At 41.0% G+C, this 18,496-nt stretch overlaps 1 long non-coding RNA gene across 4 annotated transcripts; it reads right to left on the minus strand.

Annotated features, from left to right (window-relative positions):
* Positions 1-11,488: 11,488 nt before the first annotated feature.
* LOC131910322 (uncharacterized) lies at positions 11,489-17,646 on the minus strand. Of its 4 annotated transcripts, none has more exons than XR_009379103.1 (3): positions 17,561-17,646; positions 13,011-13,740; positions 11,489-11,897 (listed from the first exon to the last, which is right to left on the minus strand). It is a non-coding gene; the product is annotated as an uncharacterized LOC131910322 (long non-coding RNA). The 4 variants fall into 4 exon arrangements; XR_009379100.1 differs by having other exon boundaries at positions 11,489-12,716; XR_009379102.1 differs by having other exon boundaries at positions 11,489-12,716; positions 13,011-13,562; positions 17,561-17,645.
* Positions 17,647-18,496: the final 850 nt, after the last annotated feature.

Below are 18,496 nucleotides of genomic sequence, written 5' to 3' on the forward strand. Positions count from 1 at the left end.
GTGTAGTAATAGCAGCATCAGGAAGACGAAGAAAGTCCAGGGTCCTCTGTATAGATGAATTTAATAGTATTGGTGGGCTTTGTGGGAATAATAGTTTCTGGAAATACATCTTGTAGGCTTTATGAAGCACCATCACCAGGCTGAAGATGGCTCAGGAGTTAAAAGCATTTACTCTTCTTCCAGAAAACCTGGATTTGGTTTTCAGCACCCACATGTTGGCTCACAGCCATCTGTAACTACGGTTCCAGGAAATCCAAAGCCCTTTTCTAGCCTCCTCAGGCATCTGTATGTAGCTAGAGTTTTCCTGCCTGGCCCACAGTCAGGACAAATCTCTATCACCTGCCAGTCCCACAGCCACTCAGACCCAACCAAGTAAACACAGAGACTTATATTGGTTACAAACTGTATGGCCGTGGCAGGCTTCTTGCTAACTGTTCTTATAGCTTAAATTAATCCATTTCCATTAATCTATACCTTGCCACATGGCTCGTGGCTTACTGGCATCTTCACATGCTGTTTGTCATCATGGCGGCTGGCAGTGTCTCTCTGACTCAGCCTTCCACTTCCCAGCTTTATTCTCCTCCTTGTCCCACCTACACTTCCTGCCTAGCCAATGGCCAATCAGTGTTTTATTTATTGACTAATTAGCAACACATTTGCCATACAGAACATCCCACAGCATCTGTACGCATACAGTGTACATAAATTCACATGGGTGAACACAAACACACACATACACACACACACACACACACACACACACACACACAAATAAATAGTAACAAAATTTAAAACTAGATTTAAGGTATTTGGTGTTCACAGAGCAGCTTATCATCAGTGTTGTGCTTGAAAAAGCATAATTGTATGTGGAATTCATAAGACACTGACAGGCTACCTTCCCATCTGTGGCACATGTCCACTGGAGCTTCCTTGTCCCCTGACTACTGTGACCTTATGCCTCCTCCACCTGGGATTTTGATATATGAACACTCCCCTGGCCCATCTTTCCAAGCTGATCAAATAATTATCAGCCAACACTGCAGATCTCAGTGTGTACCATGTTTTATAGTGGCTCTGGAGGATGTTGGCATGTAGGAAAAGCTGTGTGTATGTAACCCAAGCTCACACTGAGATTCCCACTTGTAAAGGGTACATGTATAAAGCAGTCTCAATGTTGTTCCAAAGAATTATTACCACATGACCTACATCATGACGCAAGCAATGTACTTAGAAATCATTCATTCTAAAGTTTGGATTTGGGAGATGGTGTGATTGAAAATGGATCACACTAAAAAAGATTTTTTAAGGTAGAATTGCATGTATCACATTATTTATGTGATCCAAAGACAGATACACTTTGTTTCTTCTAATATGGAAAATAGCCCAGAAGCCTTAGTAAGGAATCCATAACTACTCTCCATGATCGGAGTATGGCCATGTGGACTATAACCGGCTTCTTTTTCCTGAACTTATTTGTCCATTTTGTTGTCAATATCTGTTTGTTGTAATTATTGTACCTTACAGTAAGTCTTGATAGGATTATTTTTTACCCTTGTCATTGTGAAACTCAATTTTGCTATAAGTTTTTCATCAAAGCTATAATAATCCTGTGTCATGCAAATCCAACATACATCTGAGTCAAAATGGAATTGATGGTAAAATACCAGCAGAACATTAAAAACATTTCTCCTAAAAACATAAAGCCGAGAGCTTTCTCCTCCATAGCCCCAGCGATCATTGCCCAGAAATTTAGTGCTTCAAGATATATTGCTCACAATTATACAGGTCAATATTGTGAGCAAGGTTCTGCTGGGTGACTCTGCAGCTCCATGTAGCTCTGCCTGAAAGCATCCACTTGACTGCAATTCAGTTGGTAAATTGGATCAGATTGAAATGCCAAGAATTCTAATTCTTGACACATATTTCCAGTGCCTCTCCCCTCTCTTCTCTCCTCTTTTCCCTCTCACTCTCCCTTCTCCATTCTCCCCCACTTTGGTCTCCCCATCCCCCAACTATCTTGAGTTCACTTTCAGCATCCCGCTCTTAGGAAGATCAGAGAGCTGTAGAAACTCGGAGAAACTTCTGGCCCAGGAGGAAAACATTCTGAGAAAAGTAGGGAACTGCCAATCTCTTAAACAAGTATATGGGAGAGTTTGGGGGGAGGAAGTGGAAGGGATAAATGATGTAACTATATTTTAATCTCAAAAATAAAAGAAAAAATAATCTTCTAACAGTGACATGTATTCCTCCTCTCTCTACTTCCTCCTGGAAGCCCTCTATGGCCTCAGCTGAGTAAGCAGAGGTCCAATATGCTTTTTAGACTGCCCTGTACATGAGCTTATCAAAGCCTCTATTAGACCTCACTGATTCTCTTTCTCGCTCCTCCATTACATGTTCTCTTGTAAAGCAAGGACCACACATCACCCGCCTCAGTTCAGTGAGAACCCCAGTGCTAGCAGTGTCCAGCATGGAGCAGTTGCAAAACATTATTTGTTTTGTCATCACCTTTCTGTGCCACAAAACTGTCAGTTTCCAGCTAGAGCCCCGTAGAAGAGAAAGGAAGGAATCAGAAGGACACATGGATGTGTTACTTTGCCTGTTGCAAGAAGCAATTTAGGGGAAGCAGGGGTTAGTATAGCTCACATTTCAAGGGCCTCATCCATCTTGGTGAGAAGGCATTGTGACAGGGACCTGAGGCTGCTTGCTCACATCCAGGAAGATCAGGAAGCAGAGACCTCACAACGCACAAGTGGAGGGCCCAGGTTATAGACTGAACCCCCCAGCAACCCACTTCCTCCAGCCAGACACTGCAGTCCAGAGGTTTAACAACCTCGCAAACAAAGCCAACAGCTGCCCCCTAAGCATTCAAACACCTGAGCCTGTAGGAGCCAGTTCACATGCCAACTACACAATGTAGCTTGCTTCCTGGCTCTGTCACAGCCACCTTGCTTGAACTGTGACCCTCTAGGCTCTCCTCCTCCTCTATATTTCAACAATACCAGCAGCTTGCTGAGCAGTCTAGTTCCCATCATGCACTTTGCTTACTTTTGCCTTCTGTGGCATTGAATTAAAAAGCCCAGGACTTTCAAAATCCCAACAACTTAGAGCTATGAAGTGTCCAGTGCGTTTCATACAAGGGAAACCAACCCAGAAAAAGGTGAGTAGAGCAGATCCCAGCCTAGAACTTGAACCTCCTGAGGTCATTCTAATTCTAGTTTCTTACTTCGTGAGGAAAGGTAATGGTGCTGGGATGGATAAATGCATCTTTATGCCAGATTGGAGCTTCCATCTCAAGCCTGCTAATGGTATGCAAACAAGTGAATCTGAAAGAGGGACCTAATTTTCCATTCATCTTTCCATTCTGGTTCCACATGCCACACATGGAGAGCATTTGGCGGGGGCTGAAGAGGTGAGAAGAGATCCACCATGTGCAGATCTGCACCGCCGCTCAGCAGGGCTGTCAGTAATGTCTCACTTAACACACTGTCACAGCATCCTCCTTCGGTTCACCTCGGTCGCTACTACAACACTCCATAAGAAATAATACCATCTGTTAAAACACACAAGGCAGGGAAACGCAGCTGCTGTCATTGCACAAAGATGGAATTAGCCAATACTGAGCAATTACTTCCCTTTTAAATTTCACAATTAAAATTTCAGTCTTGCTTTATTTGTACCACAAAAGTCACCACAACACTGCGCCTGTTGAAGTAACAACACCGCTCTCTTGATGAAAACACAGAAGAGGAGAAGTTAAGCTGGGGATAATGGTAATTGTTACCCTGTTGCCTTTTTTATAAATCTGTTTTAAGTTCCTTTAGGCACTTAGCATTCCACTTAGCAGTATTAAGAATGGATTTGCACATTGCATTCACATCTAGGACACCCCGGTAGTTAGTTAAAAATTACAGCGTAAGGCTTATAGTTGATGAAATATGATCATTATGCTCCATTCCAACATGTGGTTCTTCTCCTTGGTAGGAAACTTAGTGGAAAGGAAGGTGCCCAACTCACAAGAAGACAGGTTTCTAATTTAAACAGAGTTGAAATTCTGCCTCTCAGCTTTTCCTCCATTCATTGGAAGGGAGCAGATTGCTGGCTAAACAACAGAAGGGTGGACCTTTTCAGAGCAGAGCGGCTGAGTGAACTCTTCAAAAAGCTGTAAGAGATCAACAATTGCCTTGGCCATACTCCATTATGAGGGTGTCAGCAAGCTGGTGCTTCTCTCTTGGATGCATTTTTTAGGAAGAAAATTGTAGACTATATTTTTTAAAGGCCAAAAACAGGCAGACCTAACTTACTCAGTTTTCTGATGAGCAACACTATCTTCCAGGGTAGGGCAATCTCAGTGACCATGAAAGGAGTTGAATTCTCAGCTCCTCACCAACTTTTGACCTGTCTCTGAGTCATCCAATATGACCACAAACTAATGATTGACACAAGCATGGATGTCTAAATATTTGCTAGTTGATCCCCAGAACAGAAAGCCCACGTATCTACCCGTCTCCTACAGCCATTAGTAACATCACAGAGAATAAGTTGAACAATCAATCTGAAATTTTGAAACCTAAAACCCAAAATGTTTCTGAATCTAAAACATTTTAAGCACTGATATGATATGCAAAGGTGGAAAACTCCACATTAATCCTCATAAAAGTATAGTCATAGTCAAAACACAAATATACTAAAGATAAAGGCATCAGACTATGTGTATAAAGATGCTTATGAAATAAACTTACTATCAGTCAAACTGGGTCTCACCACCAAGGTATTTCATTGTATAGATAAATCTATTCCAAAGTCTAAAACTATCCAAAACACAAAAGACTCAACTTTTTGAGAATTTCATACATGAATACTACATCTACTTTATGTCTACTCCTTTCTCTCCTCTTTCTGACTTGACTCCCTGTCCTCCTTGACTCTCTCAGATTCATGACCTCATCTCCTATAATTGTTACTTCTTTTACACATACATTCATATTGTGTAGACCTACTGAGTCCAAGCAGTGTTGCTTAAGTGTGTGTGTGTTTAGGGATAGCCACTGGAATTTGATAACCCATCAGGGACTTGTCCCTGGAAAAAACAGACACTTCCTATCTTGGAAGTCACTGACCTCTTCATCTAAGGGTGGGGCCTTGTAAAATATTCTCCACCCATTTTGGCATGTTGACTGGTGCTGTCATTATGCAACTCTCGTCTAAGTAACCATTTTGTTGAGATTTACAGGTGCAGCATCCCTGTCTTGTCTAGAGGACATTATCTAGCAACAGGCATCCTGATCCTCTGGTTCTTAGAGTCTTTCCATGCCACAACCCTTTCCATGATGTTCCCAGAGCCTAAGGTGTAGGGGGTGCATTACAAATGCACGAGTTACAGCTGGATACCCCATGCTCACTTTTTCCCTGTTTTTTAATCAGTTGTAATACCATCTGTCTGCGGGCTAACAGCATGTGAGTATACACATTTAGAATACAGTTAAAAATTATACTGGTTTAGGAAAGAGGCAGTAGTAGGTTCTTCTCTAGGATCTATGACTTCTCCAACCATGTGTAGTTTTGCTAAGTTTATAGTACCAGGCATGAATCCCTCTTGTTGAACAAGCCTTAAGCCCAACAGGACAGCTGTTGGTTATCCCCAAGATAAAAGCACCACTATTGCAGCATTGGGGGTACCTTGCTGGGTCAGACATTGTTACTGTTTCTACGCTTTATAGTTGAGTAGAGCCATTTTGCTTTTCTCCCTTAGAAGCTTGCATAACACTTCTGATACTAAAAAGGTTTTTCACTATCAAGAATTTTAGAGAATGCATTCCCAACATATATTTACTTTCAGTGAATTTTCGTAATTGTATGTTTCATAAACAAAAAAAGGTCTGTATACTACTTAATAAATAAAATGGCTCTCAAATGACCTGGTAAGAGCACTTGGTATCTACCATAAAAATGTTTATTCTACACTTGGCAGTCAAGACATAAGCCTTTATAGTAAAACTAGGTATCAAATGCCATAGACTTGGCAGCTAATTGCAAAATATTTTATATATTGTATATATAAAATTGTATGTATTTAATTCAAATACAGCCTGACTTCCCAATCATTGGCACTCCTCTGGATGAAGACCATACATTATCTTTTCGGTGTCTCACAAAATACAGCAAAGTACCATCTGTAAGCCTCATCTGTCAAAGGCTAAACACCTCGGATTCACAAAGGTAAATCCATACTGGATTTTTTAAGTCTTATCTATTATCATGTATTCCTGTTCAAATAGAACAGCTAGCAAAATTATTGTCACAATATACACATAGATTCTGCCTGGCTCCACTGTCCAAAATCTTGGTGAATAAAATGATGTCTAATGTATGTTACAGGGAGAAAACAGGCTGCAAGACTCTTAATGTCCTTGAATACAAAGGGTTCTATTTAGAAAGAAATTGCAATCTGTAAATATAATTCACAATCAAGGCTCTCAGATTCACAAATAGCAATGACTCCATCCCTGATTACTAATTGAATCAGGCACAACCAGGACTCCCGTGGGTATCAACCCCATAGAGGAAGCCCCCGAACCATGCTTGCCTGCATTTTGCCCCCAGACATCATTCATTCTAAAAGGTTCTTTTCTGTTTAAAGAATAAAATCAGGAAAGATTATGCCCCAGGCATTACAACAATCTTTTAAACTGAACTACTACATACTATTTAACAAGAATAGCATGCATTAATAATGATCATTGTGTGTCTTTTCTGTGAATGAGAGCTCTGAAGCCAATTTTCAACCACCATGTTAAGACTCCATATTAGAAGCAACCTCCTTTTCTGAGACAGTTCTAAAAGAATATGATTTTTAAAAAAAAATGATTTAAAAAAAAAAAAAGCCCATAGCTAAGAAGCTGTAAAGAAAGCAGAAATTACTGCAATTCGTACAATGTAAGAAGCTGTCTAGTGGGTCTCAGAGAGGAAAACATACACACAATATGTTCAATTTCTCATTCACTCCCCCACCGGCCCATCTCTTACTAGCTCTTCATTTTTAAAAGTTCCTGCTTCCCTATCCTCCCGCTATAGTTCTCTGTTGGGTCTCATAGACTCACTTCGCATCCACACCAAGACTCGGGTTCTAACAAGACATTTAGCATAATCACTTCTCATAATGTATGAACAGTGCTGAAACTGCACACTGGGGAAAAACATACACAAACCTTTCTCCCCTAGATCCAGAGAAATAATTGGAGGAAAACCTCTAAGTGCAAATGAAATGAAATAAAACCTTGCCTACTTTAGAGTTTAGGTTTTCCTCAACTATAATTGCTATTTTTTTTTTCATTCTAACTCTTTTCCCTAAGAATGAATGGCTTACCACAAGCTACAAAATAGAACAGAATAAACTGAAGGATGGAAGGGACTTGACGCTGGCTTTAATTCTGCTTCTGTACCCAGCTGTGGTATGAAGGGGAAAGTAAGGAATAACTTAGGTGAGCTGAAGCCTTGCACCAGCTTACTTACATCTATGCATGAGCATAGACCAGATGTTTCCATGGCAGTTAAGAGGTTTGAAAGGAGGTGATCATTCCATGTACAGCTGGAACACACAGCCCTGCCCTGTTAAATAAGATGCTCGCTCATTCAGATGGATCCCATCAAAATGGATGAGGTCTCATAGGGCTGCAGTTTTTCTTCAAGTTTTTAAAAGCTTTCAAATCTGATGAATAATTCCCACCTCCTTCCAGCCAAATCACTTTCAACACCAGATTTAGTTATCTGCTGCAATAGGCATATGGCAATTGTGTCATACTCCTGAATAGTGATATGGCTTCTTCAGCTAGATTTGAAAATCAACATGTGATCAAGTGTTTTCCCCACACTGTCCTGTTTATAACAAAGAAGCCAGTTGACAAATGAACTTAATGCAAGGACTTTCAGAAATGTCAATGTATGTTCAATTGCTCTAGCCACTTCCTCATGCTTAACTAATTACCAACTTTGTATCAATTAGACTTACCCTAAAAATTCATGGGGTTTTGTCCTGTGCACCTAGTAACAACAGTCATATTCATATAATATCTTTAATTTTGTGTTAAATAACTCAGCTACTGGAAAGTATTAATCTACCCTATCCTGTTTGTTCTGTATCAGACTCCCAAAAGAGCACAAAATGTGTTCACCAATAATGTTACATAGGGTGCTGCCTCATTTTCCCATTTAAATAAAATGTGGAGATTCTCATAACTGAGGTAAGCAAGCAAAATGTTCACCCTGAAAACAGCAAAAAGGTGTGGGTGATGGAGGATTTTCAAATCTTAAGATCCGACCAATATGTCATTCATTTAACAACATGCAAATGAATTAACAAGAATACAAGCTGGCCTCCTGAGGTAGATAATTTCCACTCTATCATTGCCTGGAAACTACTCTTATGTACCTCCTAGATATTCACAGAGAAACAGACAAGAGAATGAATTCAGAAGACCATCTCTCACCCAACTCCCTCCTAAAAAAGAGTGAGAGAAAGAAAGATATGGACAATGTGGTGGAGGGGAGCTATTTCATATTTTTTTCTCCATTTTAAAGACGTCCATTTGGACTTTATAGAATTAAGTTTAACTCTGTAAACTTGTGAATTGCAGAATCTATGTTCACCGAAAGTACAAAGCTTCCAGAAGTTTTTTTTGTTTGTTTGTTTGTTTTTTTTTTGGTTTTTTGAGACAGGGTTTCTCTGTGTAGCTTTGCGCCTTTTCTGGGACTCACTTGGTAGTCCAGGCTGGCCTCGAACTCACAGAGATCCGCCTGGCTCTGCCTCCCGAGTGCTGGGATTAAAGGCATGCGCCACCACCGCCCGGCTTTCCAGAAGTTTTAAAAGACAAACTTCGGACACAGGCTACATATAATAAACACTGCATGTCACTAAGCAAAGTCATTAAATGGAAAGGAAGAAAAAAGGAAGGGAAGGAAGGAGGGAGGGAGGGAAGGAAGGGAAGGAAGGAAGGAGGGAGAGAAGAAGAAAGGAAGGAGGGAGGGAGGGAAGAAGGAAGGAAGGAAGGGAGGGAGGGAGGAAGGAAGGGAGGGAAGGAGGGAGGAAGGAAGGGAGGAAGGAAGAATGAATGAAATCTAGGCATAGTTTAAAAAACCGGCATGCTTGAGCCCCACTGGAGAAATCAACAAGAGACCCAGTTTGTGTTGTAACCTGATAGATGATATGCTAGAAGTCTATAGTGAAAGTGCTTTGGTCTGCCCAGCTATTACTGTGTCTTCCCGCAAACTATACATGTCGATATGCTAATCTTCAATGTGGCTGTGTTTGGAGACAGGCCTTTCAGTGGTAAGAAAGCTTAAGTCATGTGTCAAAAAAAAAAAAAAGTAGGGTCCTAATCCCATATGACTACTGTCCTCATACTAAGAGAAAGAGACACAAGGATTTGTCCCCCACCATTCCCATGTGCACCCCAAAGCAGTATGTGGTGGCTGAGCAAATACCAGCTGTCCACAAGCCAAGAATAGATGCCTCATGGAAAACAGTCTTGATAACATCTCAATCTTGCACTTTCAGCCTCCAGAATTGTGAGAAAACAATTTTTGATCATTAAAGTCACCTGACCTGGGGTACTTTGTTATAGTACTGAGTAAAGTTATATCATGTCTGAATTTGATAAACGAAGCCACCAGCTTTTGTTAGATTTACAAGAGAAAAATGAGAAATTAGCCACCAACCAACCAACGTATATCAGCACAGGTTTTGTTAATATCAAAAGACGATCAAGTGCTTTGAATTGCTAATCACTGCTCTCACCTTAATGAATGGAAACTCAGTAATGAAGACAGCAGAGGACCACCTGCTGCCATCGAAACACATTCTGCTGGGAGACAAGAGTAACAAACATAACAAACGCGCAAGCAAATAAACTGATGGGATCATTTTGACCATCAATGCTGCCAGGAGAAAAATAAGGCAAGACACGGGGATGAAGAATGATGATGGACAGGAACAAGTGACAGGAAGCCTCTTATGAAAGTGGAGACTGATTAGAGGCCCGGATAAAGTGACAACATCAGCCATGACAGAGGGAAGCATCAAGGCCAATGACTCTGGGGGAGACACAAGCGTAAATGTCTCATTTGAGGATCCAAAAATAAGCAAGGGTTCCTGGGGAGCAGTTACCACAAGAGGGTGATGATGCAGGAGGTTTGGACACTTGTGAGGCCAAAGGGAACAATGCAGAACTTCTAGTGACTTGCAAAGCTTCGGGAAGGTTTTAAAGATGGAGGGAAATGATGTTATTTGATTCATACATTTTCATACTACTTAGCTATTAGATGAAGAATGATGGCAAGTTCATACTAGAAGACCAGCAGAGTAACAACTACAATAGTGTCAGTGAAATCGACAGGAATGTGCTGGTTGGGAAGGGTAATGGAGCCAGGTTGTATATTTTGGAACAAGAGTCAGCAAGTATTCTATTGGCAGTATAGGTTGAATGAAAAAGTAGAGATTCTGAATGACTTCTTGGACTCCAGGCCCAAGAGAATAGACAGATGACAAGGGGTTGGCATTTCTCCACGGCACACCATGCCCGTCTCAGAGAACGCACTCATTAGATCGGTGCTTGTGAAGGGTGAAAAGGAAAGGAAGTGAGAAGTGTTGGAGAAGAGAAGAGAGGAGGCAATGGGGAAGAAAGGACAGAAGGAAAAAAGAAGGAAGGAGGAGACTTGGGATGGAAAGGAGAGAGGAGAGGAAAAAGTAAGAAAGGAGGATGGGAAATCCTTTATGGCTTTACTGAAAAGAAAAATACCCCTGTTTTTTCATAAATACACAGCTAGATAAGCAGAACTATACCTGTGCATTCTGTGTACACTCCGTATACCCCATGTAATTCGATATGATTATTATACATAATAACCATTGTGCATTGCAAAAGTTCCTATAACATTTCCAAAAAGTAGAAAAAGTAAAGGGTGTGGTTCAGTTGGTAGAGGGTTTGCTCAGCATCTGGGGAGTCCTGGGTTTGATCCCAGCACCATGTAAGACTGGATGTGATGGTACACACCTTGATCACAGCACTGTGAGGTAGAGGCAGGAGCTGAAGGTTAGCCCTAGCTACACAGAGAATTTGAGCAAGACTGGGGTGCATGAGTCCCTGTCTTGAAAAGAACAGGGTGGGGGTGATGGTCAAGGTTTGAGTTCTGTTCAATATAAATTTAGAATTAACCACACATACTTTGATTTTAAACAAAATACCATTCATGTTACACAGCACCCTCCAGAACCAGACTTACTTAACCCAAACATTCTTCCCCTAACTCTGTCTTTGAATATCTTGTTTATTGTATTACTAAACTTGAACAGAGATTAATTTGAAACTCAAGACTCAAATATGCCACTTCAGAACTCAGATAGCATCCAGAGAATTTTACAATAAGATGATACAATAAATAATGATATTCATTATTTTCTTAGAAGAAATTACTAAAATAAACATTAACTCAAAAATTGGATGAATCTTTTTATTATGCATAAAAAATTTACATGAGTGTCAATCAGGGGTGTGCAAAAGAAAATCTCAGAGATCCTCCTGACTTCCATTACTTCACCTGAAGCACCTCTTCTTCACCCTCAGTCCCTTGGACTGGAAAGCCACAGTATGGTGTGAGCCCTTGTTCCCATGGTGAACTCCATATGACACAGGATAGATTCATGCTGAATCCGGGTTCTCATCCTTCCACGACCCCCTTTACTATACACCCAGCTGACAGTTCCAGAAGAGTGTTCAAGCCTGGGTTCCTCAATCAGCAGAGGAAGCCTGTTTCCAAAGGTGCTGTGAAAGCGAGGCAAGATGAAGTAGGGAGGCAGGAGCTCTGCACGGCCTCTGTCCAGCATGAGCACACATCTGTCGAGAATGCTTCAGAGCCAGGGAGTGAAGAGAAGAAGGGAATGGGGAAAGAAGTGATGGAAGAAAGAAGGGAAGGAGGGAGGGAGGAGGGAAAGAGGAAAGGAGTGGGGAAAAGAGAGAGGGAGGGAAGGAGAGAGAGAGAGACAGAAAGGGAGAGGGGTGGGAGAAAGAGGAAGACAGAATAATCAATGCTGTAGCATCTGTTTCGGCTCTGCTTGCCCTGCCTTTACCAGTCTCACTGGGATTCCTGTCTCCCCACTAGCACCTTACTTTATAACTCATTCAATACAAATTCACTTTATGAACTCTGAATTGAGTGAATCCTGATTAATACAGCAGGTATGGAGAGCCACACGAAAGACACAATAAAACAATTGCACTCTGCTTCCTTGTATTTCGTGAAGACAGAGTTTATCTTAAATTGACTACAATATGCCCATTTTAAGTACGGTTTTTTTTTTCCAATTGTTAATAAACAGAAACATTGAAAAGTCTGTGACTTTGGCAGATATATATTCCATTTGGAAGCATTGATCATGGAGTAAGGGGTGTCTATTGAGATTTGGTCCTCTGAAGCACAGGAGTGGAAATGGTCAAAGGAAGCCACAGCCGAGATTCCCAAAGAATCTGCTTCCCTTTGCAGCATAACAAGATTAACCCTTCTCGCACAGTCGCATAGGCTGGTGGGCTGGAGAGAACACGGTGTTGGCTTGCTTCAGAAAGATGTAAGGCTGATAGCAGAGAAGCAGCTCAAAAACTTACTGAGAGACATAGTTCATTGTCTCCGTCAACAACAAAGGCAAGCAGCTTTGAAATTAGAGCTTTTGTCTGCAGAATGCAAAAGGAAAGAGAATTGACAGAAGGTAAAAAAAACATTTTAATAAAGTAAAGATGCTGAAGAGGGAAATTAAGAAGGGGCAGGCGGGCTTTCCCGTGCCTTCTACCACTTGCCAGAAACCCAGGGAGTCAATCATACACCCCAGCACCACCTTAAGCCATCAGATTCCCTGGCGGATTTTGGCTGAACACACTTGCCTGAAAGATGTCTTGACAAGCTCCCCCCAAATCAGCAGAGAAAACTTTCCCAAATGGGAGACTCAGAGAACCCCCTAAAAAACACACCTGTGTGGGTATCCATGGTCTGTGCTGCCTCCTGAAGCCATGTTGATGTCCATGGCCTGTTCTGCTGCCAAGGGCCATCCATGATGGTGTCTGTGATCCATGTTGCAACCAAGGGCTGTGTTGATATTGATGGTCCATAGTGTCACCAGAGACCATATGGAAGTCCATGATCCATGCTGCCACTGATTATAAAGGACAAGAAAGCTTCTTTTGCAGTGGTATTGATGACTGCAGACTCACAGTTGAGAATAAGAGACATTGAAGGCTTCTGTGACAAGCTTCTCTCACCCACGTCCACCCAAAAAAAGAAACAATCTAGACAAGAAGTCATTGAAGAAAACTCTTAAAATTTGTGATAGGGATGCTGAAGTGTAACTATTCACAGTTTATGGCTTCTGGAGGCGGTGCGGGTGGGGAAGGACTCAGTTTTCTTTAAGAGGCTAGCCATTGGGAGTTTGGCCATGCTTCAGTGAGTATATGGGCAACACGAATTTGACTTGGTATTGTTTTATCTTCTTTTTTAGGGGGGGAAGTCACAATAAGGTAGTGGATCTGGAAGGAGTGGGAAGTAAGTATGATTAGGGTACATTACGTGATGTTCCCAAATAATCATAATAAAAATATTATGTTGGAGCATGGGCCTGCCATTACTTCAAAAATTCACATTTTCTCTTCTCAAATTGTGCCGATCAGTTATGAGGCATTGGCACAGAAAAGTGGGTCAAAATACCTGTTCAAATACATAGGGATTTATCAAGTGGTTAGCTGTCATTCTCTACAAAGAAGGTACATTTTGTAAACAAGCTTAATAAAATCTAGAAAAAGATGGAAGGAAGAAATGAGGCAGGGAGAAGAAGGGAAAGGAAGGAAGAAGAGGAGAAAAGAGGGATGAAGGAGGTCAATAAATAAAATTATAACCACAATTAATAAACTAATATTTACTGTACTGATTAGCCTCTCCCAGCGGGCCTGCTGTGTGTTTACTCTGTTTAGACCACCTGATCTGACAGGGAATACCCACACATCACATAAAAACATTTTTTCGTGTTTCCCTCCCCCTCTTACTGAAAAGAACACAAGAGAGCGTGTGAAGGGAGATAGAATAATTCATTACTTTGTCTCCTACCGCTTCGTATGTTCAACATTTTTTGAATAAATACAAAATCATAAATTAGCTTGTAGCAAAACAGAATTAATTGAATGTCTTAAGTAGGATCATCAAACCGAGGTTTGAGTCAATTTATCTGCCTAAGATTTCACTAATGTAGTTTCAGCTCATTAGGGTGGGAGTCGATGCTGGAGATGGGACGTTATTAAACATCAAAGAGGAAAAAATCGAAGACCAGAAAAATCTGGCTTTCTGTGTTTTTATGAGATAATGTATTGAAGGCTACCCAGAGTGTAAGATAATGCTAAACTCACTCCCTTCTGAGCAATAATCTGTGGCTGAAAAAGTGAAGACATTGTCTAGAACCTGAAGGCATTTACACACTTAAGGACACAAAGAAGTCTTAGGCATTCCTTCACTCAAATGTCCTTTACTCGAAATATCTTAAGTAGGGGTGAGCATAAAACAGCATTGCTCATACTACACACACACACACACACACACACACACACACACACACACACACTATATATATATATATATATATATATATATATATATATATATATATATATGTACACACACACAACCCCTCTGTTTCTCTCTCTCTCTCTCTCTCTCTCTCTCTCTCTCTCTCTCTCTCTCTCTCTCTCTCTCTCCCCGTGTGTGTGTGTGTGTGTGTGTGTGTGTGTGTGTGTGTGTGTGCTAGAAAGTTTTGACACAAGCTAAAGTCATCTGAGAATAGGGAACTTCTGTTGTTGGTTTTCTTTACTCTTCGCTCTTTGGGGGCCCGCCACCCAAGTTCCAGATAAATCCACAGAAACTTATTCTTACTTATGAATGCCTGGCCTTAGCTTGGTTAATTTCTAGCCGGCTTTACTTAACTTTAAATTATCCCATCTATCTTTTGCCTCTGGGCTTTTTCCTTCCTCTAGTCTATATACCTTTCTTCCCTTCTTACTCTCTTACTGGCTGGGTGGCTGGGTGGCTGGCCCCTGGCGTCCTCCTCCCCTTCTTTTCTTACTCCTCCCCCTTCTCTTCCCTTCTTTCCCATTTACTCTCTCTCTGCCTGCCAGCCCCGCCTATCCTTTCTTCTTGCAATTGGCCATTCAGTTCTTTATTAGACCAATCAGGTGTTTTAGACAGGCAAAGCAACACAGCTTCACAGAGTTAAACAAATGTAACATGAAAGAATGCAACACATCTTTGCATCATTAAACAAACATTCCACAGCACAAACAAAAGTTACACACCCCAAACAAATATTCCACAACAAACCTCAATAAGAAAAATGCCTCTATAACATCAGGCTGTTGGCAAGCCTTTAAGCATTTTCTTAATTAGTGATTGATTTGGGAGGCCCCAGTCCATTGTGGGTGGTGTCATTGCTGGACTGGTGGTTCTGGGTTCTATAAGAAAGCAGGCTGAGCAAGCCATAGGAAGCAAGCCAGTAAACAGTGCTACTCCATGGCCTCTGCATCAGCTCCTGCCTCCAGGATCCTGCCTAGTTTGAGTTCCTGTCCTGACTTCCTTTAGTGATGAAAGCAATGTGGAAGTATAAAACAAATAAACCCTTTCCTCCCCAACTTTCTTTGTGGTTATGGTGTTTCATCACAGCAATAGAAACCCTAACTAGTTAATATTGGGAAGTATAACATATCCTATATAAGTGTGCTAATGTAAAGAGACTGGCATTATTCTGACAGTTCCCTTGAACTGAATTTTTCAGGCATCAAAGTAAAACAAAAATAATGATACACAGTAGACAGGAGGGTATGAGCAAGGTGGACTTTTCCTGCATTTCCAGTAATGAGATCAACTATGTTGCATTATCCCACAAAAAAAAGTTCCCTAGGAGAATCTGGGACAGTCGCAGAGTGGTCCACCTGACCTTGGTCAGGCAGCTCATGGACAAATGTCCCAGTCTAGCCTCATCTTTAGTTAAGTGGAATTTTTTTTTTACTCACAGACAAGATGCTACATCTTAGGATTATATATACAACTACATAAAATAAGAAATAAAAAGCAATAAATTAAAGAAAACCTGGACGTTGGATTGAGGGTGCTGTAACAATTGCACCCAAAGACACCACATTTATGTATGAATTCATGAGGACATTTCATTTGGTTAATTCAAATGTAACAAAATCTATACACACAGAAAAATACATTGTCAATGTTGTGTTACCAGAATAAAGTAACTAGACAGAGGTCTAGTTCTGGTCCAGTTGATGGTTCAACAGAAACATGAAGTCGATTACTCAAAATAACCACAGATAAGTTGCCCGATGCTCTTCTACACAAAATTCAGAAAATAGAAACACCCACAATATAGATTTTCTGTGAGCATTCTGACAGACGGTGCCTTCTCAGCTCTGAATGCCATGCCAAGCACATAATAGGCACTTAATACATGCCATTATTCTGTCGATAATTTCTCAACTCTTATATTGCTTAGCTTCTAGTACACCCAAAGGTTGTATAATAGGACACGGATGCTAACTTCTTCTGGTGATTTGAATATAGACAGGTATTTTTTTTATCATTTTTTTAAGAACTTTACTGGTTTTAAAGCAGTTACAAATACTTAATTAGGTAGTTTTCATTTCCCTATTGTGGTGATGATTTTTTTTAAAGTTTATGAGACAACTTTGCACACATGAGTTGTGACATTTCTGATCCATGCTACATGTATTAGGTACAGCCTCAATATATTTACAGGTTAGTGTGCCAAATTCCACAGCAGAAATTACAGTAAAACTATGTCTGTACAAATTCCTGTCATTTGACAGGTAGTATTCCATCTAAAAAAGGACTATCATGTCAAGCCACCTTTGTATTTTACTATAGTACCCTTTAAAAAGGTTTTCAATTTTCTCTTAATTCTTCTTGAGTAACAATTATAGTTAGCATCAACTTCTAAAGTTTACTCTCTTGTTAGGAAAAGAACATTGATGGTTGCCAGAATCAGCAATGACCTTGTCCAAATGAGGGAAACAAAAGATTGTTGATTTTGGGTGAATTTACATTTATGATCAGCTCAATCTTTCTCTGGTGCCTCTGATCTCCCTCTCTGGTACTATAGGAAAGCAACTTTGGTTAGCTGCCTCCCCTGTCATCCGAACAGACCTGCAATAACAGCAAATGGTGCTTGGAAATCACAACCCCATTAGGCTGCTGTTCAAATAGCTTTTAGGGTTGTGATAATAGGAGGCACTCCTAATAACTGGTGACTCCATAAGACCCTGCCCAGAAGGCCTCCAAATGGCAGCACACCATTTAAATTTTAATCTGGAAAGAGTAGAAATGATGAGATTCCAGCTGGGGACCTTCTGGTCAGTGGACCAGTTCAGCGTGGCCATTCAATGCCCCCAAAGCTTTGCTGAGTCATTGAGCAAACACCCCAACCTTCCCACTCCTTTCCCCTGAGTGCCCCTCCCACCTGATCCCAGGAACTATCCGCGAGTAGTTTTTCCTTTCTCCCAGCGAAACTGTGATGGAGCCAACCAGGCATTCTCTTGTTGCTAGGATACAACCGAATGCATTTGTGCATGGCATCAGTAGAACGACACTTCTGTCACTATGACAAGCGATAACTTTCTGAACTTTGCTCCTTCCGTGTGCAAAGCAGGTTTTGGGACACCCTTGCCCACATTAAGCTTCAAATGAAAGCTGGCAGGTGCGGGTGGTAGGCAGGAGGAAAATAGTTCATCTTTTCCCTACAGTAAGCAATAACCTTTACGGCAACAACTGAACATGAGTTAAATAGCTGAAGGCGACATCAGTGGGACCCTGTGTGCATGGAAAGGAACAGCTGGCCATGTGGGTAATCACCACAGGTCATTACTTAGGAAGCCCACTCCCAGTTCTACTACCAACTTGTCTTTCCTGCATGTTCGGGCGGTTAAATAGAACAGATGAGAGTGTATCATCGGAGGACATGAGAGGCAGGGCTCTAGATTCTGATGCTTGGTCATACCAGGCTCGGTTTCCAATGAGCATAGAGAAAACAACTTCCTAACTAGAATAAAGACGAGAAGAAAACAGTGAGGACTCCCGTAATAGCCTTCAAACTTCCGACTAAATTAATTTTATTCACAATACACATGGGTGATTCCAGCGACTCCCGAGAACAGTAATTTGTCTCTCTGACCAGGAGTGTGACTCTAACAAAAATATAAATATTAATATCTGGGTGCCTGGAACACTCAAGAATACAAATTTGGGTGCTTCTGCCGAGTTCCATTATGACACCTATTTCAGTACCCCAACAGCCTCCACAGAAGAATTAAAAAGTTGTTTTGGTTGTTGTTGTTGTTGTTGTTGTTGTTTTAACCACATACAGAAGCGAATTTCTTCAAGGTAGAAAAGGGAATAA

Source organism: Peromyscus eremicus, chromosome 5, assembly GCF_949786415.1.
Source record: "Peromyscus eremicus chromosome 5, PerEre_H2_v1, whole genome shotgun sequence".
Taxonomy (NCBI): Eukaryota; Metazoa; Chordata; class Mammalia; order Rodentia; family Cricetidae; genus Peromyscus; species Peromyscus eremicus.